Source organism: Alligator mississippiensis, chromosome 2, assembly GCF_030867095.1.
Source record: "Alligator mississippiensis isolate rAllMis1 chromosome 2, rAllMis1, whole genome shotgun sequence".
Classification (NCBI taxonomy): Eukaryota; Metazoa; Chordata; order Crocodylia; family Alligatoridae; genus Alligator; species Alligator mississippiensis.
Window position 1 is genome coordinate 176827735 of NC_081825.1, and position 11640 is coordinate 176839374.

Sequence of the window (11640 nt, forward strand, 5' to 3'; positions counted from 1 at the left end):
AACATGTGCCCATGCTCACACACAAGAAATATATTAGCCACATTCAAGAATAATGAGAACATCCACAGATGCATAGGTTGATGTAAAACATATTCAAACAGTCCATAAAAGCATTTTGAAGGTATGAAGTAGTTTTACAATGTAGAGCAGCAACTGCTGAACTGCTAAGAACGACCAGCATTGCAAAATTCAGTGCATCATTAGACGGTGCTCTTCAGCTTATGTTCTACGTAGATTCTTGCGTGTAGCCATCTCCTTTCCATAATACTCCTGTACTCTATTTAAGAGCATAAACCAACCAAGAAAAAACAGTGTTTAGGAGGCAGCTTCTGTTTATAAGAAGACTAGTCCAAATTGTCCCCTACAAGGCTTTGTCAACAACCTTCCTATAGGGTGCTGGGCTACGGGGATCACAGCAATGGCAGAGCACAGCAGTTTGTACATTAAGTGCAGTGAACAAAGATGGAATGAGGAAGTCAGGAGGTTAGCTGTTTTTATCCATTTGAAAAAGACTGGAAAGTACAGTTACCCAGGATTCCTGTAAATCACTGTGGTGCTTTGAGTCTGACCTTAGGCCTGTTGATGCCAAGCTAAGGCTTTCTGCTGGCAGAAAAGGGCTTTGGATCAGCCCCAGTGTAAGCAAGTAGCTAAAGAAAAATCAATAGCAATCAGCATTTCAAACCAAATGCTACCACTGCCTGGCAAGTACCTGTGATTGCACTGCAGCTTCAGCAGGGCAGTACAACGCCGTTTCAGTTGTCTCAGTGACTGGGCATAGGCAGCTTAAGCAAGAGAGTGACCTGAACACCATCCATCCTACGGAGTGCCAGGCAGCATGTTTGGAGGCTTCATAAGACCATAAGCTCAGCTTGCATCCAGCTATTGCTTTAAAGCATGAAGCAGGGACTTCATGCATAATTCAGTTATTTCAAAAGTAATTGAATATAAGTTACCTTCTTATGCTTTCTTTTTCTTTTCCCCAGAGCACTGAGCTGTGAGGAGGCTCTGTCAGGCAGCCTGTTTTAGAGCGATCACTTTGCAAAAATCACTGCTGTGTACAACAGCGGTGCTGGGATCACTCAGAATGAGGCTTAAAAGCTGAGGACAGGGAATGGATTCTGATTTTGCCTACCCTGTTTTGGAAGCTGAGTGACTCCCATTGGCTTCAGCACCTCTTGGATTTAAGTATTGCAGTCCCAGTTCAACAAGGTATTTGGGATCATGTCCAGCTCCTTAAACTTGCGAGTTGTCACAATGAATTGGGGTTAAATACGTTGGAATTACTAGGCCGTTTGTTGCTTGCAATGCAACACTTGCTCCCTCTACAACAGAGGTGGGCAATTATTTCAGGTGGAGGGCCACTTAACGAGTTTTGGTGTGAGGCTGAGGGCCACACAGGTAGCCTCACCCCCCGATCACCATCTTGGGATCTGACGTCCCGCCTCCAACCTCTGACTTTTGCCACTGGAAGTCCGTCCCCTCACCCTGGAAGGGTGGGGAGGGAAAGGGGGGTTCCCATTTTGGAACTGGAAAAAAAGAAACAAATTATATACTAAAAATCAAACATCCACCATAACATATTTTAATTTTATTTAAAAAAAAAAATTGTCCTAATGTGTGTGTTTGTTTTGTGTATATAGTGGTGATTGCATAATAGCTCAAAATGAAGTCTTACTCTTGTATATAGTGGGGGTGTGAGTAGGTGCGGGGGGTTATGGGTGGGTGGGTTTGGGGTTTGTGGGTGTGTGTGTATAGATGTGTGTATGGGAGGTGTGGGGTTATGTATGTATGTGGGTGTGTGGGTATGGGGTTTGTGGGGTGTCTGGAGGGGGAGGGCAGCTGTGTGTGTGGGGGTGGGTATGGGGTGTGCATCGTGTGTGTGCATGTGTGTGGTAGGTTATGTGTGAGTGGGGCTCTCCCAAGGCATGCAGGGGTGTGTGGGGAGGGGTATACGGGTGTGGAGTTTGTGGAGAGGGAGGGCGTGGGTGGGTGTGGGGTGTGTGATTGTGTGTGGGGGAGGATGCGGTTGTGGAGCCCCAGGCTGTTGCAGATCCTGACTGGCTCAGGGGGGTTTGGGCGCATGGGGAGCTCCCATGCACACCCCACCATATCCACAAACCCTCCCCCACAAACCCCACAACCTCCTCCCCATCACCGCTGCCCAGTGCTCCCTGCTACAGCCACTCGGAGCCTGCACTGGGCCGCCCTATGTCTCCACTGCTGTTACTGCCGCCTTCAAGCTGCCCCATGGGGCAGCGATGGCAGCACAGAGAAGCCACAGGACAGCCTGGCATGGCCTCCAGGCGGCTGTAGCAGGGAGTACTGGGCAGCGACGAGGGGGAGAGGCTGTTTTTTCCCCCACACTGAATAACAGTTTCTGCCTGGACAGTGCTGCTGCTGCTGCTCCTGCTGCTTAGCGTGAGCAGGCAAGTCTGGAGCAGGTGCAAGGCACGCCTGGTTGGGGTTGTGGGATGGGTCTCCACTGGTACCACAGGGCTGGGGCCAGCGGTGGCGGGAGATGGGAGAAGCTGCCAACATCTGGTCTGCTTAGAAAGGTAGTCCAGCTGCAGAGTTGCCCTGGCCCCACTGCAGGGTCACGGGGTGGCAGGATGTGCCACAGCCAGAAAGTGCCTAGACCAGGCAGGACTGAGAGACCTTCTGTGTGCTGTAAAATCCCCTCCGTGGGCTGGATTCAGCCCATGGACCATATTTTGCCCACCCTTGCTCTACAACAACGTGGACTATGGTTTGGACTGTTTGGGGTTTTGCCTTCCCCTCTAGCAGGGGTGCATGGGTCTCTTCCTTGCATCTTTCAAGCGTTTAAGAAATGTTGTGGCAGCTGGATGTTGGATACTGTGGTCCTCCTGCTTTTCCTATGGCAGGTTAGGGTGTTGTGGCGTTGTGTCTTCTGGTTGTGTCAGGGTTGCTAACAGGTTAGACAGTGAATTTGTATAGGATGGTTTGGATAGGGATGATTTTCCTGAGGTAGGGGGTTGGACTAGATGATCTCTGGAGATCCCTTCCACCCCACTTGTCTATGATTCTATGAACACATATTGCAACAAGGTCCTCTTCCTCTTAGCAAACACATGGGCTACATGCTTAGCTGGTATCTGATGTGTAGCTCTGAGTTTAGTGGTGTGACACTGATTTACACCACTTGAAGATTTGTCTTTTTGCTACCAAACTAAATCAGAGGAGGAGGCGTACTGTGTTGTATTCCACAGTTCTAAGTCACAGCCAGGAATCTAATGTGATGTTTGGTTTCTTTCACCCTCTGCTGGTGACAGCCTGTTGGGGCAGGCTGCAAAATAGAGATTTAATAAAAGTAAGCATTAAATATTTATAGAGGGAAACATTTGAAGACCGCTTCATTTTTTTGCTTCTTTTCAAACTTCTCCACTGAATTGTTCTTTATTTTGTTTTGGAAACTTGTACATTTCAGGACTTTGCCCTGGCTCTGGAAAAAGCTGCCTTCATCGCAAGATCCCTGTGATCCAGAGCAGCCCCCTGCCCTGCTCTGCTGTGTGCCCTGCCAGCGTGGCAGGAGCTGCTCACTATGGCAACCCCAGCCTTGAGTTTTCACCCACAGCTGTGGCTGGGGTGTCCATGGAGATCGGCCCCAACTATGCACAGGGCAGGGAGCGGGGTGGTGGGAAATGAAGTCCACTGCCAAAAGGATTTGGCTCATGGGCTGGACTTTGCCTATTCCTGTGCTATGGTGACATAGCTGGCGATCATGCATAGACTCATGTGGTCACTATGTAACTGTAGTGCACTTTACAGTGATGTAGCACATTGCTATGTCACCGTAGGGCAACATGTCGACATATCCCTTGTCACCTTACTCCTAAAGGTGAGCCACAAAAATGCAGTGGGGAGAACCCACCCACATTTTGCAGTAACGGTATTTCAGGGACTTGAATAGGATAGAATAGAATTGAGCTTAAGCACTTAAGTCCATTTAGGTGGTTCTTATTTTGTGACCTTTATAATTAAGAATGTAATTGGCAAGTAACTAGCTTATGGTTTCTGATTCTTCAGGAAGGGTAGTGTTTTGAAGCTTGTCTTTTAAACTTTCCTTATGTCTTTTAAACTCCTCTGCAGATGGCAAAAATCATAACAATTCAAAGTCCATCTAGTCCTGTAACTTAGTTTAGTGCCTAGTGCCAGCTGCTTCCAAGGAAGATACAAGAATCTCTGCAGTGATCTCCTTTCCAGAGAAGGAGAAGGTTCTTCTTGACCCCTGCTGTTGGTGGCCGACATGTGCCTTGAAATACGAAGAACCTTTTTTTTCTTATTTACCACACCACTTTGTCTGATGTAACAGTGGATGTTCTCATTATCTGTATAAATGCTTAATCTTTCCTCGAATGCCAGTGCCTGCTTGGCATCAGTGATTATTATGGAAATGAGTTTTGTTGCAACGTTCTTGTCTCTTTCTCTTTCTCCCCCCTCATAGATTGTCCAGATCATGATAGGCCTGATCCACATTGGTTCTGGGATGGTTTTTGCACTTGGTTCCTATTTTATCTCCCTGGCACTTGTTAGTGGTTACGTATTCTGGGGCGGCCTGCTGGTGAGTGGATTACACAGACTGATCAAGGCAACAAGATTGGACTGCAGGTGTGTGGGCTGCTAAGGCAAGGCTTCCAAGACTAGGGGAGCCACTGGCTGTAGAAATTGGGTTTAATGGTCATGCAACTTGACTGTCTCTGCCTAGAGCTGGGCAGGGAATGACCTCCTATCTTAACAAAAGTTTCTTATGTTTTTTCCTGCCATTCCAGTCTGGAATAATAGTTGAAATGTCAAGAATTTAACAAGCTAACACTCTCAATAGTCATATTGAATTAATTGAAGCACTTTATTTGGAGTTCACCCTTCTTATCTTTTTACCTGGTGTAGTATATATTCACTAGGATTTTGAACTGAAAAATTTTGAAAGATTTAAAAAATTTCATACGATCATTTTTTTAAAGTCAGGACATTCACTGAAACCAGCCTGTTATCCTGAATAGTTTTGGTTTTGACAGAATCGGCACCTATCAAGAGGAAAAGAACCCAAACTTTGAGCAATGTTGTGGGAAAATGTTTCAACAACTTCAAAACTCTCTTGTTTTTCAGGGTTTTTTTTTAATGGGGAGACTTATTGAAACTATCCAGTTCCCTATGAAACCAGTCCCTTTCCCTGAGCAGTTTTGCTTTCAACAATTTGTCCCCTTCCAATGGGAAAGCTCTGTCAGAAGATTTCCAACCAGTTCTACTCATGACTAACCCTTTAAAATAATAAAAAGCTCATTTGGAAGAAATCTAAGTCTTCCTGTTTGGGGTCCTAAAATTTAACAGATGGGGTTTAGAAATAATCTTTCTCAATGGGCACATCTATACATGCATTTGATCTGGAATCAGTTTACTCTGAAGTCAACTTCTGTGGATTAAGCGCATCCAGGCTGATGTCTACAAATGCAGAGACTAGGCAGCAGATTTCATATGATCATTTTTTTAAGTCAGGACATTCACTGACACCAGCCTGTTATCCTAAATAGTTTTGCTTTTGACAGAATTGTCACATATCCAGAGGAAAAGAAACCAAACTTTGAGCAATATTGTGGCAAAATGTTTCAACAACTTCAAAACTCTTATTTTTCAGTTTTTTCTTTAATGGGGAGACTTATTGAAATTGCCCAGTTCCAATGAAACCAGTCCCTTTCCCAGAGCAGTTTTGCTTTCAACAAATTGGTCCCCATCGAATGGGAAAACTGTCAGAAAATTTCCAGCCAGTTCTACTCATGATCAACCCTTTAAAATAATAAAGAGGTCATTTGGAAGGAATCTAATCCTTCCTGTTTTGTGTCCTAAATTTTTAAAAGATGGGGTTTAGCAAGATTTGGGGTCTTAAATTTGGGTTTAGGAAGGTTTGGGGTCCTGAATTTCTAAAAGATGGGGTTTAGGAGGAAGTTTTCTGAATGGCACATCTATAGAATCATAGAAAGAAGGACCAGAAGGGACCTGTAAGATCATCAAGTCCAGTCCCCTGCCATGGGCAGGGGGTAATTGGACTCAAACACAGGAAGTAATTGTGATATATATGCATTTGATCCAGGATCAATTTACTCTGAAGTAAACTTCTGTGGATTAAATGTTTCTGGGCAAGTGTTTATACATGCAGGGACTAGGCAGCAGATTTTCTGCTCTTACTACCAAACTTCCTGCAGCCCTGCAGTGGGCCATGCCGCCACTGGGAGGAGCTCAAGGTTACCCCTGGGTGGGGCTGGAAGGGCGCACCGGGCCAGGAGACAGCTGTCTCCTGGCCCTGGGGGGCTGCTGGGGCAGGGACAATGTCCCCCTGCTGCAGCAGCAGAGAGCTCCTAGGCCTGGCTCCCCAATCGGGGTAGGGGATTTGGAAAGAGCTGCAGGGAGGGGCATGTTCCATCCCCCTGCCCTGATCTACCGGTTGGGCAGCTAGCAGCTAGCTCACTGCTAGCTGCTCCACTGACAGATTGGGGCAGGGAGCTGGGACCTATCTCACCCCTGTAGCTCTTTCCAAGCCCTGTGCCCCAGTTGCCCAATTAGGGCATGGGGCTGGGACCTGTCCCTGAGCAGGACAGTTCCCAGCCCCTGCCCTGCATGCCAGGTTGAGGCTGGAGACCTAGTTTCCCACTCAGCTCTATGAGTGCGGAGCTGAGTGGGGAACAAGCTCTTCAGCCTGTTCCCCCCCTTTGACCCCCCCACAGCTCTGTGTTTGGGGAGCTGGGTGGGGAACAGGCTCCCCTGCCCCACCAGTAGAGAGATCCCAGTGCTGGCTCTGCGGCCACGGGGCCGATGCTAGAAGACCCTTATCTCCCAACACTGGCTCTGTGACCATGGGGCCAGTGCTGAGAAATCCTTATTTTGATCTGGGAGCAGGGGGCTTGGAGCTCCCTTCTGCCAGGGCAGGGGGACATAATCCCTGCCTGGGCTCCTGTGGGAGAGCCTGCCCTAGTGGTAGGTAGTTCCTGAGGGCAGGGTGCTATCTCCCAACCCATGGTCGATGGCTCATAAGGAGTAGATTTTGCTCCCCGTCAGGTGTGTATGCAACACTACTGTGCCATTACTAATCTCGAGTAAATTTGCTACTTGCATTATCTCGAGTAAATTTGCTACTTGCATTTGCAGGTAGCAAATTTACTCAGGATTAGGGAGGTCTGCTCCATAGTAAGCATGTGCATATATAGGCATGCATGCTTACTTCGGAGTAAACTATGCTCTTGCACAATTAAGCATCTCATATATATATGCCTAATGGGCATGGAAATACCTTCATCAAGTTTATTGCATCTTCTTCTAGGGTAGGCTGGGGTTGTGATACTGGGTTTGATGGAGCAATGTTCCAAATCAGTTTCTGAGTTTTCCCTAATAAGTATATGCACTGGTCTCCAACTTCAAGCCAAACCCTCATCTAGCTAGCCTTCCCATTGTCACCCTGCCTCACCTCTCCCTCCCACATCAAATTGCAGGTTTGGGACTGATAATCAGGATGAAGGAACAAACAATGCCCAGGTCCTTGAAGAAACTGATTGATAAAAGGATAGGAGAAACTATGTTCCCCCAAGTGGTTTTGTTACTTAACTACATTTGCCAGGAGAAGATTTACCCTTCCCCACACTGCAGGCAATAGGGGGAACTTCTTTGTTGAAAGTGTGTGATGCATGGGATTTCCTTTTCCAAACAGTTCATTGCTTCTGGATCCCTCTCGGTGGCTTCAGAGAAGAATCCCATAGACTGTCATGTGAGTCTTTCATTTTCATACTTCCCCAATCTATGAGGCATTTGTAAAACTGCCTTTGCTCTCTTGGGCATGTTGAATATCTATCTAATGCTAAAACATAAAGGGGTTTCCTTTCATCAGCCAATGTGTTCCTTTTTCTCAGTTCAAGCTGTGATGTGGCCATCAGGGACATGTGAATTATAAGCTTCCAAGTTCATATCAGTCCCTTCACCCCCCTCCACTCGGATCTGTAGTCTTTGGAATGGGGAGGAAAAACTCTAGGTAGGAGTGGATGGGTTTCCTGCTCATGAGAACTATGATGTGTCCAGTTTCCATTGGTGTGCTATACAGGTAACAGTGTAATTTAATACCTGCGGTACCCAAGAGGTCAGATAAAATATTAGTGTGATCCCTTATGCTCTGAATCTTATTTTTATTCTCAGATAATCATGAAGGGGAAGACGAAGGGAGAGAGAGAGAGAGAGAGAGAGAGAGCAAGAGAGAGAGAGAGAGAGGGAGAAATCAGCTCTGCTTCTTCTAATGCAGTTAGAATGCTTTGGCTTTCCAGTAAAACCAGAAGCCAGGCTTGTCAGTCATGAATTATAACTTTGTGTGTGTCACTCTACCTGTGACTGGGTCCCAGATATAGATGGCTATACCCTGTACAGGAGAGATTGTGCAGATAAAAGGGGTGGGAGGTGTAGCTTTTCATGTCAAGGAAAGCTACACTTTCCTGCAAGCCAACATTGGCACCCAGGGTGGATGACTGGAGACCCTCTGGGTTAAAATCCATGGTGAACGTGGCACAGGGGACACAATAGTAGGAATCGACTACAGTCCTCCTAATCAGGATCAAGAGCTCAACCAGGAATTAGCCAAGGAGCTGGCTGAGGCTGCATGCTCTCGGTGCATGGTTGATATGGGAGACTTCAACTACAACTTACAGTTAGGGCTGCCAGGTTCTGGAACGGGCTCCCAAGGGAGGTGGTGCTCTCCCCTATCTTGGAAGTCTTCAAGAGGAGGTTGGATCGATATCTGGCTGGGGTATTATGATCCCAGCACTCGTTCCTGCCCAGGGCAGGGGGTCGGACTTGATGATCTGTTCAGGTTCCTTCCGACCTTAGAAACTATGAAACTATAAATACAATACTTGTGTCCTGAGTGGGCACAGGCACGAAGGTAGCTAAAAACTGGAAGTCTTTGAGATAGCCAAGTTGGTTACCAAAAAAAAAAAAAAATGCTGTTGCTCAGCCAGTGTCAGCAGTCATTGGATGTTTTTGTTTTTTTTTAAATGAATCCATTATAAAACAAGGGTTTGTTCCTTTGCAAAGTTTTTCCTGAATATGAACTAGATGTGTGCTGGTTTTCCCAACACCTTGCATAACATAAGCCTTTTGATTATCTCTTTCAGATGAAAGGCAGCCTGGGGATGAACATCATCAGTGCTATTGCTGCGATTGTGGGGCTAATTCTAATGATTGCAGATGTGTCTATTAGGAGCATGCCATACAATGAGTCTTATTTTCTGCTTGTAAGTGTCAGACGCTTCCTGAAGGTGTTATGTAATGACTGTACCTAGTTAGAGGTGCTGGATGCCTGGACATGCCCCAGACAAACCCTTTCAATGCACTTCTGAATGGTGAGGAAATGGGTAATAGTCTGTTTGCCTATAGCAAATGGTTACATTGCAGTTGTTGTGGACACACAACACTTATGTATTTTTACCCTTGATTCCTGCCCCTGCACCATTCCACCCTGCCCAGGCAAGTCCACACCAGATTCGGATCAGTTAGACAAGAATAGGACTGTTACATAATTGGCTGGTTTTTGTTCACACTGGTGTGAAGGCTGATTATATTGGTGAAACTAGTTATGTGTCCAAGCCACAGCAGGGAAAGACCTTTGCTCCTTCTTCCATGCCACTCTAGTGAAAAGGGCAGGGTTTATTGGTGGGGTTGGAGAAGCAATAGTATTCCTCCTTTGGAGTTCTACTTCTTCCATCGCTAGACTAGACCCTCCTTAGAGCTCTCCAATCCTATCTCAGCTTTCCACACCTCTGTGTTCTTGCCTCCCACAGATGTCTACAGAGGGGATAACAGCCATGCTCATCATCTTCAGTATCCTGGAGTTGGTTGTTGCAATCCGAGTCACTCATTTTGGGTACCAAATCTTCTGTTGCCAACCTAGGGTGAGTGCTTCCTGGGGTCTAAACTGTGCAACATGTTTTGAAGTTGGTATCGTGAGACACCTGGTGCTGAATAGCCTCACCCTGGCTGTGAGAAGCAACCCTTGCTTTTAACTAGAAGGCTTGGGAAGATGAGAGCAATGGTTGGAGAAATGCAAGTAGCTTGAGGAACTACAATGGGGATTAGAAGCCAAGGAAGTTGCTGGGGGACAGGGTGGTGGTTTTGAAGCTGCAGAGAATGGCTGTCTCAGTGCACAAGTGAGAAAGGGAGGATGAGGGACTGAAAAGGGTGGTCTTGATGGAGAATGGTGTGATGATGCACAAAGAGGGGAGGGTGACGCTACAGGGATCTCACTTCTGTTTTTTCTAGGCTCCATTCATTATACAGAACTCCTGCCTAACTGTTGCAGTCCCTCCTCCAGAAGCGTCCCCTCCACCACCGTACAACTATTCAGCTTCCAATCCCAGGAATCTGGCAAAATAGAGAGGCTAAGAAGAAACCAGAGGGAGAAACAGAACGTTGCAGCAACATGAGTTGCAGTTCAGCTAAAGAGGAAATCTCAATTCTTCTGCTCAATTAATTTGTTTTGACACATTACTAGCCTACAGATCCATGAGTTTCTTAAATAGATCTCCTCCCCAGAGAAGGAACTTTTTCTTGCTGTGAAAATCCTGTCTTTAATGCAGTTGGTTTCTCTGCAGTCCTTTCTGTTTTGGTCCCTTGTAGAAAGGTATGTGCAATTCTCTTCACTAAGCTCCACAAAGATGTTCTGATGCTGGATGAGTCCCTTAATGTTAGGTTGTATACTTTTATTATTCACTTTTAAATAAAACCTCTGTTGAGATTTTTCCTCTCTTAATCTCTGGTATTTGTATGATACCACAGCAACCATACCCATAAACTCTGAAGTTCATCTGAGATGCTAGGGGCTGCATCCTAAACTTCCAGGATCTGCCAACTCAAAGTGGCACCTCCAGGGTTTAAGGAAAACCATACTCAATAGCTTTATTCAGCTGTGGCACAAATAACTTGTGTTGTGCAGTTGAAATCTGACTAATTATATGGACTGGCTGCTTTTTCTTGTGTCTAAACTTTGCCAAATCTGAGCAGGGGAAGGGAAGGTTCTGTCATCACAGGCTTATTATGAGGCTGAAAGATCTCTGTCCTTGGCCAATCTCCTTTGAGATCACTTGGGGTGTATCTGTACCATGTCCCCTGACATGTCCCTGATGGGATATTAAACGTGGATTATCCAGGGCAACCTGGAAATATGGCAGAGCAGCTGCTGCAGGGAGTATCCTTTTGAGGGGACAGAGACTGTCCTGGGGGCATGGCACACCAGAGACTAAGATCTAGGAGGAGTGGGCAAGTTCACAAGCCAGTAGTACCCTCCTTTGGGCAACTGATGCTGATTCAGAAGAGCCAGGGCCTTTGGAGCTTGTGGCCTGGGACCTGGTTCAGACCCCAAGTGAAATAGCAGCTTTTGTGGTCTCAACCCATGCTCTCCCCACAGTGAATTTGCTTCTCCCTTGCCAAAGGGGTTGCCCTTCCACCCAGGCAGTGTCATAGTGCCAGCCCCTGGTCTCTAGTATCACGGGCATGACTCAAGGGAGGGTACACTACAGGGGCATGCTACTAAGGCAGCGCCCGACAAAAACTGTCCTCTTCCCAGGTATTGGGTGGGCTGTGAATGTGCCCCTTCATCCT

General features: G+C 46.5%; 1 long non-coding RNA gene across 1 annotated transcript; it reads left to right on the top strand.

Moving 5' to 3' along the window:
- Positions 1–1027: 1027 nt before the first annotated feature.
- On the top strand, positions 1028–10786 carry LOC106738068 (uncharacterized). The gene is made up of 5 exons (XR_001371479.2): positions 1028–1209; positions 7712–7768; positions 9159–9278; positions 9825–9935; positions 10303–10786. It is a non-coding gene; the product is annotated as an uncharacterized LOC106738068 (long non-coding RNA).
- The last annotated feature ends 854 nt before the right edge of the window (positions 10787–11640 follow it).